This window comes from Prionailurus viverrinus, chromosome E2 (assembly GCF_022837055.1).
Source record: "Prionailurus viverrinus isolate Anna chromosome E2, UM_Priviv_1.0, whole genome shotgun sequence".
Classification (NCBI taxonomy): domain Eukaryota; kingdom Metazoa; phylum Chordata; class Mammalia; order Carnivora; family Felidae; genus Prionailurus; species Prionailurus viverrinus.
This window is the reverse complement of record NC_062575.1, coordinates 54,169,078-54,179,927: the sequence shown is the minus strand read 5'-3', so window position 1 is coordinate 54,179,927 and position 10,850 is coordinate 54,169,078. Positions and strand designations below refer to the sequence as shown.

Below are 10,850 nucleotides of genomic sequence, written 5' to 3'. Positions count from 1 at the left end.
TGGGATTCCCGAAGATCCAGGGAATGGGTTTCCCTTAAGTACTCAGAGATCTCAGTATTTCGGATTGCTCAGCTACCACAGGGTAGTTGCCTCTACCTAACTTTCCGTGATTAAGGAAGAAAAAGCAGACATCCTAACCATTGGCGGGTGGGACTCGAGGGGTGGGCCTGGTAAACAGGAAGAGGTGTGGTCCCGGAAGTCTCTGGACCTCTGGTGTTTCTAGCTGGTCAAGCTTGGAAGATCGGGGTCATCACCCGTTGGCTCCTGTACCTTGTAGCCCCGCCCCTTACTTTCCTTCGCCACACCCCCCACCCCCATCCAAAGGATCTGTCTGCTGGAAGCTTGGTGCTATTGAGTTGGGTAAGGTGAAAATCAGCGGAGGCAGTCGTCTTCTCATGATCAAATAGTCTTGAGTTTTAAACCGCCTTCCTTTTGGGAACGCAGGTGTTCATCGTCCCTTCTGCCTCCCCATCCAGTTCTCAGCTTTGGGAATGGAACCTGCGTGGGGGAGGGGATTGAAAAGTAGGGGCCTACCGGATAAACGGATAGGAGTGGAATGAGGATCTTGCGGTGTCTCCTCCCATTCTCAATTTTTATATTCTCCAGCTACTTGTTGAATGTCCTTTGGTACCTAACTGCAAGGTGGTTTGCAATGCGAATATCTCACACTGCTGTAGGGGCTCCTGATTAGAGCCCCTATCTATTAGAGATAGACCAATTTCTATCATAGACTCCTCTCTACTAGATAGCTCTGGGGATCCTACTGTCGAAAGGCGAGTTTCGTAGCACCCTTGCGTGTGATGAGCAGTTTCTTTAGCACTGCTCTTGGGAATCTTCGGCCTCATTAGACAAAAATGGAGCCTTGGTATGGTACCTTATATGAGAATGGTATGAGACACAGCTATTGTCATCCTTAATTTTCATCAGGAGACCCAGAAGAAAGAGGGGTTTACACGGTGAGTCAGGGTAGCCTAATACAGATTCTTGCTGTGGCTTCTGGCCCTTCTATTTCGGAAATGTTCAAACATATGCAAAAGAATAACTTAATGAATTCCTTTGTACTCATCACCCATCTCGTGACCAACTGGCGACCAGTCTGGTTTCAACTTACCTCCTCCCACTGAAAGCCTCCCCATTATTTTGAAGCAGATCCCAAATTTATCATTTCATCTGTAGGTATGTCCATACATATCTGTAAAACATAAGAACCCTTTAAAAACAAAACCTGACAAGGGGCATCTGTCAGTTGAGCGTCCTACTTCAGCTCAGGTCCTGATCTCCTGGTTTGTGAGTTCGAGCCCCATATAGGGCTTTCTGCTGTCTGTGGGGAGCTCGCTTCCGAACCTCTGTCCCCCTCTCTCTGCCCTTCCCCTGCTCACTCTCTCAAAAATAAAAAATAAACATTTAAAAAATCCCCACAAACACCTGACAAAACTATTATCACACATAAAATAAATAACAGTACTTTTTAATACCATCAAATATCCAGTCAGTAGTTAGATTTTCCTGGTTGTCTCATATATATATGTATATATATAGGCATATATATGTATATATATATGCCTATATATACATATACATATATATACATATATATATACATATATATTTTTTTTTTTTCTGGTAGCTTTATCCTTTTTAACAGCTTTCTTCTTAACCTTTTTTTTTTTTTTTTTTTTTTTTTTTTTTACATAATTTCTACATCCAAGGTGGGGCTCAGCTTATGACCGGGAGATGAAGAGTCACATACTCTACTGACTGAGCCAGCCAGGTGCCCCTTAACAGCTTTGTTGAGATGTAATTCACCTACCATACAATTCACACATTTAAAATGTACAATTCAGTGGCTTGTAAAGTATGGCAGGGTTGTGTACCCATCACCACAGTCTATTTTAGTACATTTCATTACCCCCAAAAGAAACCCCCCTCCCTTTTGCTGTCACCCCAAATGCTTCAGCCTCCAACCTCAACCTTAGACAACCACTAATCTACTTTTGTTTCAACAGAGTTGCTTATTCTGGACATTTCATATAAATGAGATCATACAATACATGTAGTCCTTTGTGACTGGCTTTCACAGAGCATAATATTCAAGTTTCATCCCTGTATAGCATATTATCAGTATTTTATTTCTTTTTATCGCCGAATATTCCATTGTATTGATATACTACATTTTATTTATCCAGTTGATGGACATTTGAGGTTGTTTCCACTTTGGGGCTATTATGAATAATGCTGTGATGAATATTCATGTACAATTTTGGGGGGGGGAACATATGTTTTTCTTTCTCTTGGCAGATACTTAGGAGTGGAATTGCTCGATCGTGTCCCAACTCTGTTTCACTATTTGAGAGACTGTCTCAGAACTTTTTTAGATTGTTTGAATCATCATCCAAGTAAAATTCGTATGTTGTAATTTGTTGCTGTATCCATTAAGAATCTTTTGGGGTACTTGGTGGCTCAGTTGGTTAAGAATCAGACTCTTGATTTTGGCTCAGGTCATGATCTCACAGTTCGTGGGACTGAGCCCCATGTCAGGTGGCACGCTGACAGTACAGAGCCTGTTTGGGATTCTCTCCTACTCTCTCTCTGCCCCTCCCTGCTCAATAAATAAACTTAAAAAAAAATTTTTTTTTTAATCTTTGTTTATTTTTGAGAGAGAGACAGCGTGTGAACAGGGGAGGAGCAGAGAGAGAGGGAGACACAGAATCTGAAGGAGGCTCCAGGCTCTGAGCTGTCAGCACAGAGCCTGATGCAGGGCTCAAACTCACGAACTGAGATCATGACCTGAGCCGAAGTCGGACACTCAACCGACTGAGCCACCCAGGTGCCCCTAAATAAACTTTTTTTTTTTAAAGAATCTTTTGAGAGAGGGAGGCAAACCAGAAGAGACTCTTTTTTTTTTAATTTTAATAAAATAGTTTTATTTAACCCAAGATTGCTAAAACATCATTTGAACATGTGACCAATATAAAAATTGAGACATTTTATATTCTACTAAGTCTTCAAAATCCAGTGTGTATTTAAAACTAATAAGCACATCTCAATTTGAACACTAAATTTTTACCAGAAAATATTTGATCTGTATTTAAATTTCCTAAAATCCACATGTGAAAAAGTAGATTCACATATCCAGGTTGTTCTAAACATACTTAAAAAGTTCTCTAGTAACTGAATCAAGTAGAAGTTTTTAAATTATATTTAAATTAGTTAAAAAGTCACTTTCTTAGTCACACCAGCTACATTTCAAGTGCTTGTGAGCTACATGTGACTAGTGACTGTTAAGTCTATACTGTTAAGTAATATACCTTCTTGTATATTACTATCTACTTTTTACTTCTATTTAGCTTTTTATCACTTAAAACAAATCTGAACCTTTTAAACTTTATCTATTTTGTTGGTTATATATATATATATTCCAGTGGTTAATCTGATTTTGTGCCAAAGAGACTCTTAAATACAGAGAAAAAACTGAGGGTGTTTGGGAGTGTGGGGGAGAGGGGAAAATGGTTACGGGCATTGAGGAGGACACTTGTTGGAATGAGCGTTGGGTGTTGTATGTAAGCCAATTTGACAATAAATTACATTCATAAAAAAAGAATCTTTTAATCTATAGATCTCCTGCCCTCTTTTCCCCCCTCTGCAATATATTCAGTGATGAAACTGGGTTATTTGTCCTGTAGTTTCTAACCATCTGGAATTTGCTGCTTCCCTCCCTGTGGTGTCATTTAATATGTTCTCTGTTCCCTGGCTTTCTTATGAATTGGTAGTTAGGGCAAGAGGTTGATTCGTTTTAGGGTCAGTATTCTGTCAAGAATACTTCATGAATGGTTTCATATGCTTCTGTCAGGAGGCAAAAACTCTCTGGATGTTCTCTCTTTTTGTCATGTGAGCAGCCATGAATAGTCATTGTCTAGATACACATATTCATTAGAGATTATGAAATGGTGGTATTCCAGCTTTATCATTCCTTTTTTTTTTTTTTTTTTAGCTGGAATACTTCTAGAAAGAGAAACTTCCCTTTACCAAACATTTGTTGCCCTGGTATACAGTTTGTATGAGGAAAGCAGAATGAACTTTGACTCTTTCCTCTCATTTGCCAGCTTAAAAAATGAATTTTTTGCCTAATACTCTGCAAAAATGGTCACTGAGTTTTTTCTTTTTAGCATCTCTCCGGACTCATAGATTTACATATATTTGATGTATTTCCATCCATTGCAGCTATTCTTTTTTAATTTTTAAATGTTTTTTTAATGTTTATTTTTAACAGAGAGAGAGAGAGCGAGCATGAGTGAGGGAGGGGCAGAGAAAGAGGGAGACACAGAATCCGAAGCAGGCTCCAGGGTCTGAGCTGTCAGCACAGAGCCCGATGCGGGGCTCAAACTCACAGACTGTGAGATCATGACCTGAGCCAAAGTTGGATGCTCAACCGACTGAGCCACCCAGGCGCCCCTATTCTTTTTTAATTTTTAAATTTTTTTAAAATTTATTTTTGAGAGAGAGAGAGAGAGACAGAGACAGAGCATGAGCAGGGGAGGGGCAGAGAGAAAGAGGGAGACACAGAAGCCAAAGCAGGCTCCAGGCTCTGAGCTGTCAGTACAGAACTCAACGTGGGGCTCAAATCCGTGAACCATGAGATCATGACCTGAGCTGAAGTCGGCAACTTAACCGACTGAGCCACCTAGGCGCCCTTGCAACTATTCTTATTGATGCTCAAATCATCTCATTTTTGGCACATGGAAGCATCTTCAGTTTGACTCCTGCGTCCTTTTGACAAGACCACAGAAGTATATAATAATTTCTTTGATTTCTGGTATGACCTTCTGGTCTAGGATTAATTTGTACATTTCATACCCAGCTCTGAAATCTGCTATTTTTCTAAGGATACTTAGTTCCTTTTGATGGGAAGTAGTATTTAGAGATCACAATTTTGTGCTAGGGGTGTTCATTGCTACCACATTGCTCATTGTTTCTAGGTCTTTTCAATAGATAGAGCTAGGAAGTAGTCTTCTAAGGTTAAATACATCGTAAATTCATACTTATTTTTTCAATTCAAATTCAGGATTATAGGGTTTTTACTTAGCTTCTCAGATCTTACATTTACATATTTTCCTGTCATGTGGTCTGATGCTCTTGATGTTTCTCAGCTAGAAGTTGGTGCCCACAAGCCCTCACACTCATTGTTTCCCAAATTGAACTCATCATTGTCTCTATCAATTTTCGCATCCCCAAACCTACAAATCCTCCTGTGTTCCCACCTAGGGAGCAGGGCAGGTGGACCTAGAGCCTAGGCAGGCAAATTGAGGCAAAACATGTTTTAGGACTCTGGGTGGTAGGGTTTGTAGACCTCTAATATGGAAATGTCCACATGTCCCGTCACTGGTATAGGTGTCCAGGGCAGCAAGACTAATCCCAGACCCAGTGACTGGTAGAGTGTTGTTGCAGTCTCTGTCTTGAGCAGCTTCTTGGCCTGGTAAGAAGAATATAGCATTTAGAGACAAAGAAATCTGTGTGTGTTTGTTTATTATATCAAACCCTTAGGTAGTTCCATGACCTTTAGCAAGTCACTTTCTCTCCTTCGTCTTAGCTTTCTTATCTGTCAAATGGAGACGGGGAATTAATCCCACAGATTTCTTGGAGAAACTAATTTTTTAATATTCTTATTTTATTATTTTTTAAAGTAATCTCTACACCCAACACAAGGCTCGAACTCACAACCTTGAGATCAAGTGTCATAGCCCTACCGACTGAGCCAGCCGGGTGTCCCAGAATGTCATTTAAATGCAGTCATGCTGTATGTAGCCTTTTGAGTCTGGTTTCTTTCATTTTGCATAATATGTATGAAATTCATGGATGTTGTTCATTGTATCAATATTCCCTGTTCTTTTTTTACTGCTAATATTGCATTCCATGAATGTACCGTTTATCTTTTATTCAGTAATTGAAAGACATGTGGGTTTTTCCCAGTTTGGGCGATCATGAATAAAGTAGCTATAAACATTGGCATACAGGTTTTTGTGAACAAAACTTCTTGGGAAAATACCTAGGAGTGGTACTGCTGGGTTATATGGAAAGCGTATGTTTAACTTTTTTAAGAAACTGTGACTCTTTATGGCTATACCATTTTGTATTCCATTTTTTCCAATTTTCTTATTGTGCTAAAATACATATAAAACTTAAACCATCTTAACCAGTTTAAAGTGGTATTAAATACATTAATAGTTTTTACAACCATCACTACCATCTGCCTCCATATTTCCTTCATCCTGTAAAACTGAAACTGTGTACATAACACAATAAATCCCTATTATTCCACCCTCCACAGTCCCTAGCAATTACCATTCTACTAGTGTTTGTCTCCATGATTTTGATTATTCTAAGTACGTTATATAAGTAGAATCATGCAGTCTTTGTCTTTTTGTGACTGGCTTATTTCACTTAGTATAATCCTCAAGGTTCATCCATGTTGTAGCATATGTCAGAATTTCCTAATTTTTTAAGGCTGTATAATATCCCATTACATTGATATACTGCATTTTGCTTATCCATTTATCCCTCAGTGGACACTTGGATGGCTTACATATTGTAGCTATTGTGAATAATGCTGCTGTGAACATGGCTGTAGAGAAATATCTTTGAGACCCTGATTTTGAGTATATTGCCGGAAGTGTAAATGCTAAATCATATAGTAACTGTGTTTTTAATTTTCTGAGGAATTGCCATACTGTTTTCTGCACAGCAGCTGTACCATTTTTCAGCCACCAACAGAGCATAGGGGTTCCAGTTTCTCCACATCCCCACCAATACTTGTTCTTTTCTTTTTTCCTTTTTTTCTTTTCTTTTTTGTACACTAGACATATTAATGAGTGTGAGATAGTGTCTCACCATAGTCCTTTGCCCATTTTTGAATCAGATTGTAGAATTCTGTATATATTCTGGATATGAATCCCACATCAGATATATGATTTCGCAAGTATTTTCTTTTATTCTATGGGTTTCATTTTGACTCTGTTGGCATTATCTTTTGATAAGTGAATTGGAACATTTTTTCATGATATCTAACTTATTTATATGTTTTTTTGTTGCCTGTGCCTTTGGTGTCATATCCAAGAAATATTGCCAAATCCAATGTCATGAAGATTTTTCTCTATGTTTTTTTCTAATAGTTTTACAGCTTGAGGTCTTATATTTAGGTCTTTGATCCTTTTTTTTTTTTTTTCATTTTTTTTTTCAACGTTTATTTATTTTTGGGACAGAGAGAGACAGAGCATGAACGGGGGAGGGGCAGAGAGAGAGGGAGACACAGAATCCGAAACAGGCTCCAGGCTCCGAGCCGTCAGCCCAGAGCCCAACGCGGGGCTCGAACTCACGGACCGTGAGATCGTGACCTGGCTGAAGTCGGATGCTTAACTGACTGCACCACCCAGGCGCCCCTCTTTGATCCTTTTTGAATTAATTTTCTTTTTTTTTTTTTTTTTTAATTTTTTTTTTTTCAACGTTTATTTATTTTGGGGACAGAGAGAGACAGAGCATGAACGGGGGAGGGGCAGAGAGAGAGGGAGACACAGAATCGGAAACAGGCTCCAGGCTCCGAGCCATCAGCCCAGAGCCTGACGCGGGGCTCGAACTCCCGGACCGCGAGATCGTGACCTGGCTGAAGTCGGACGCTTAACCGACTGCGCCACCCAGGCGCCCCTGAATTAATTTTCATATGTGGTATTAGATAAGGGTCCAACTTCATTATTTTGCACGCAGATATCCAGTTTTCCCAGCACCATTTGTTGGAAAGACTATTCTTTTCCTATCAGATGGTCTTGGTGCCATTGTCAAAAATCATTTGACCGTGTATGCAAAGAGCTCTCCATTCTATTTTATTGGTTTATATGTCTGTCTTTATGCCAGTACCACAGTGTTTTGATTACTGTAGCTTTGTGTACTAAGTTTTGAAATCAGAAAGTATGAGTCCTTCATCTTTTTTCTTCTTTTTTTAAAAATTAAATTAAATTATTTTTATTTTTATTTATGAGAGAGAGAGACAAAGCATGAGCAGGGGAGGGGCAGAGAGAGAGGGAGACACAGGATCCAAAGCAGACTCCAGGCTCTGAGCTGTCAGCACAGAGCTTGATGTAGGGCTCGAACTCACAAACCGCAAGATCATGCAGATGCCTCTTTGTTCTTCCTTTTTAAGATTGTTTGGCTGTTCAAGATCCCTTGAGATTCCATAGAAATTTTAGGATGGAAATTAAAATTTCTATTTTTAAAAAGTCACTGGGGGGGGCGCCTGGGTGGCGCAGTCGGTTAAGCGTCCGACTTCAGCCAGGTCACGATCTCGCGGTCCGTGAGTTCGAGCCCCGCGTCAGGCTCTGGGCTGATGGCTCGGAGCCTGGAGCCTGTTTCCGATTCTGTGTCTCCCTCTCTCTCTGCCCCTCTCCCGTTCATGCTCTGTCTCTCTCTGTCCGAAAAATAAATAAAAAACGTTGAAAAAAAAAATAAAAAAAAAAAAGTCACTGGGATTTTGATAGGGACTGCATTAAATCTGTAGATTACTTTGGATAGTATTAACATCTTAAAAACATTGTCTTCCAGTTCTTGAATATGAGATGTTTCTCTTTATTTATGTCTTCTTTAATTTCATTCAGCAATATTTTATAATTTTCATTGGATAAGTGTTTCACTTCCTATTGTGTTAATTTCTAAATATTTTATTCTTTTTGATGCTATAGTAAATAGAATTGTTTTCATAATTTCCTTTTCAGATTATTACTTGTCTGTATACAGAAATGCAACTGATTTTTGAGTGTTGACTTTGTATCCTGCTACTTTGCTGAGTTCATTTATTAAACTTTTTTTAATAAAATCATTAGATTTTGAACATAAAATATCATACCATCTATGAACAGAGATAACGTTACTACTTCCCTTACAGTTTGGATGGCTTTTTAAATTATTTATTTATTTATTTTTGGGTGATCATGTTTATTGAAAGGGTTGGAAAAAAATTGAATGCACTTTAGTGTAAGAATTTTTGAGTTATCTGCAAATCAACTCATTTCAGGAGTGGAAGGATCCTTGGTCATTTCTTAATATCAAAATTTACACAGGTTTCTCTTTTGAATGTCTTCTACATTTAAAGAGGCAATCGTACAAAGTCTTCCATATTCCATACGTGATAAATTCTTTGTTTCAGCCAATTCTTTTAAAAAAAACTTTATGTTTATTATTTATTTTTGAGAGACAGAGTGAGAGTGGGGAGGGGCAGAGAGAGGGAGACACAATCTGAAGCAGGCTCCAGGCTCTGAGCTGTCAGACCAAACCCCGATGCGGGGCTTGAACCCACAAACTGTGAGATCATCACCTGAGCCGAAGTCAGCCGCTTAACCTATTGAGCCACCCAGGCACCCCTGTTTCAGCCAATTCTTAATGGAGGGCAACTAGTACAACATCTCCTGGGACAAAGAGCATCAGAATATTCCATTTTGTGTATATACATACACACATATCTTTGTATGTTTCCTCATCAATTTCTATGGTAATCACAGTTTCTTCCACATCTCTCAACATTGTATTTACATCCTGATCATAAACATGTGGTCTTCCTTGAAACTCTCTGTTGTTTCTCATTTTCATATAAATTCACTCATCAAGGCCAAGCCTGATGAGATCCAGGGCTCTTCTACAAGTGCTGGTAGTTTGTTGATGGTCTACATCGTCTGCCATGTTTCAAACCCTGAACCCTTTCCCCTGGATGCCTTTTACTTCTTGCCTAAGTGCTCTGGCCAGAACTTCCAGTACTGTGGTGAGTAGAATGGTAAAAAGAATGAATAGAATAGAATGGCGAAAGTGAGCATCCTTGCCATGTTCCTGATCTTAGTAGGAAAGCCTTCAGTCTTTCACCAGTAATGTTTACTACAGGTTTTTCATATATGACTTTTATTATGTTGAGGTAGTTGCCTTCTGTTACTAGTTTGTTGAATATTTTATGAAATAATGTTGAATTTTGTTAAATTCTTTTTATGCACCTATTGAGATGATCATGATTTTTAGCTTTCATTCTGTTAGTGTTGAATCATCATTGTGTTCCAGGAATAAATCTCTCCTTGTCATGGTGTATTATCCTTTCAGTATGCTGCTGAGTTCAGTTTGCTCATATTTTATTGAAGGCTTTTGTGTCTATATTAATCAGGGATATTGGTCTGTAGTTTTCTTTTCTTGTAATATTTTTGTTTGGGTTTGGTATCATGATAATGTTGACCTCATAAAATGAGTTAGAAATTATTTCCTTCTCTTCAGTTTTTGGGAAAACTTTGAGAAAGATAAATACTAGTTTTTCTTTAAATGTTTGGTTTATTGGGGTGCCTGGGTGACTCAGTCAGTTAAACATTGCACTCTTGATTTTGGCTCAGGTCATGATCTCAGAGTCATGAAATCGAGTGTTGGGCTCCACACTGGGTGTGGGACCTGCTTAAGATTCTCTCTCTCTCTCTCTCTCTCTCTCTCTCTCTCTCTCCTCATGCTCTCACTCCCTCTCTCTAAAAAAATAAATTAAAAAATTAAAAAATAAATATTTGATATATTTCATCAGCGAAACCATCAGGTCCAGGGCTTGTTGTTTTAAGATTTTTTTTTTGAAAGACTTTTTTTTGTTTTGTTTTTTTTTAGAGAGACAGGGGGAGAGTATGTGTGAACGGGGGAGAGGGGCAGAAAGAGAGAGAGAGAGAGAGAGAGAGAAAGAGAGAGAGAGAGAGAAAGAGAGAGAGAAAAGCTCCACACTCAACATGAATCCCTATTTGGGGCTTGATCCCACAACTCTGGGATCATGACCTGAGCTGAAGTCAAGAGTCGGATGCTCA

At 38.9% G+C, this 10,850-nt stretch overlaps 1 protein-coding gene and 1 pseudogene across 8 annotated transcripts in view; one reads left to right on the top strand and one right to left on the bottom strand.

Moving 5' to 3' along the window:
- The window catches only part of SLC6A16 (solute carrier family 6 member 16), a 61,298-nt gene that overhangs the window by 26,473 nt on the left and 23,975 nt on the right, over nucleotides 1-10,850 (top strand). The window contains exon 1 of one of the 8 annotated variants that reach the window (XM_047837225.1): nucleotides 286-360. The exons of the other annotated variants lie outside the window; for them this stretch is intronic. The gene's annotated coding sequence lies outside the window, so the exon portion shown is untranslated. Of the gene's footprint in view, nucleotides 1-285; nucleotides 361-10,850 lie in introns of those variants that run through there. 8 annotated transcript variants of the gene reach the window in all.
- LOC125153743 (U6 snRNA-associated Sm-like protein LSm3) lies at nucleotides 9,407-9,717 on the bottom strand (annotated as a pseudogene).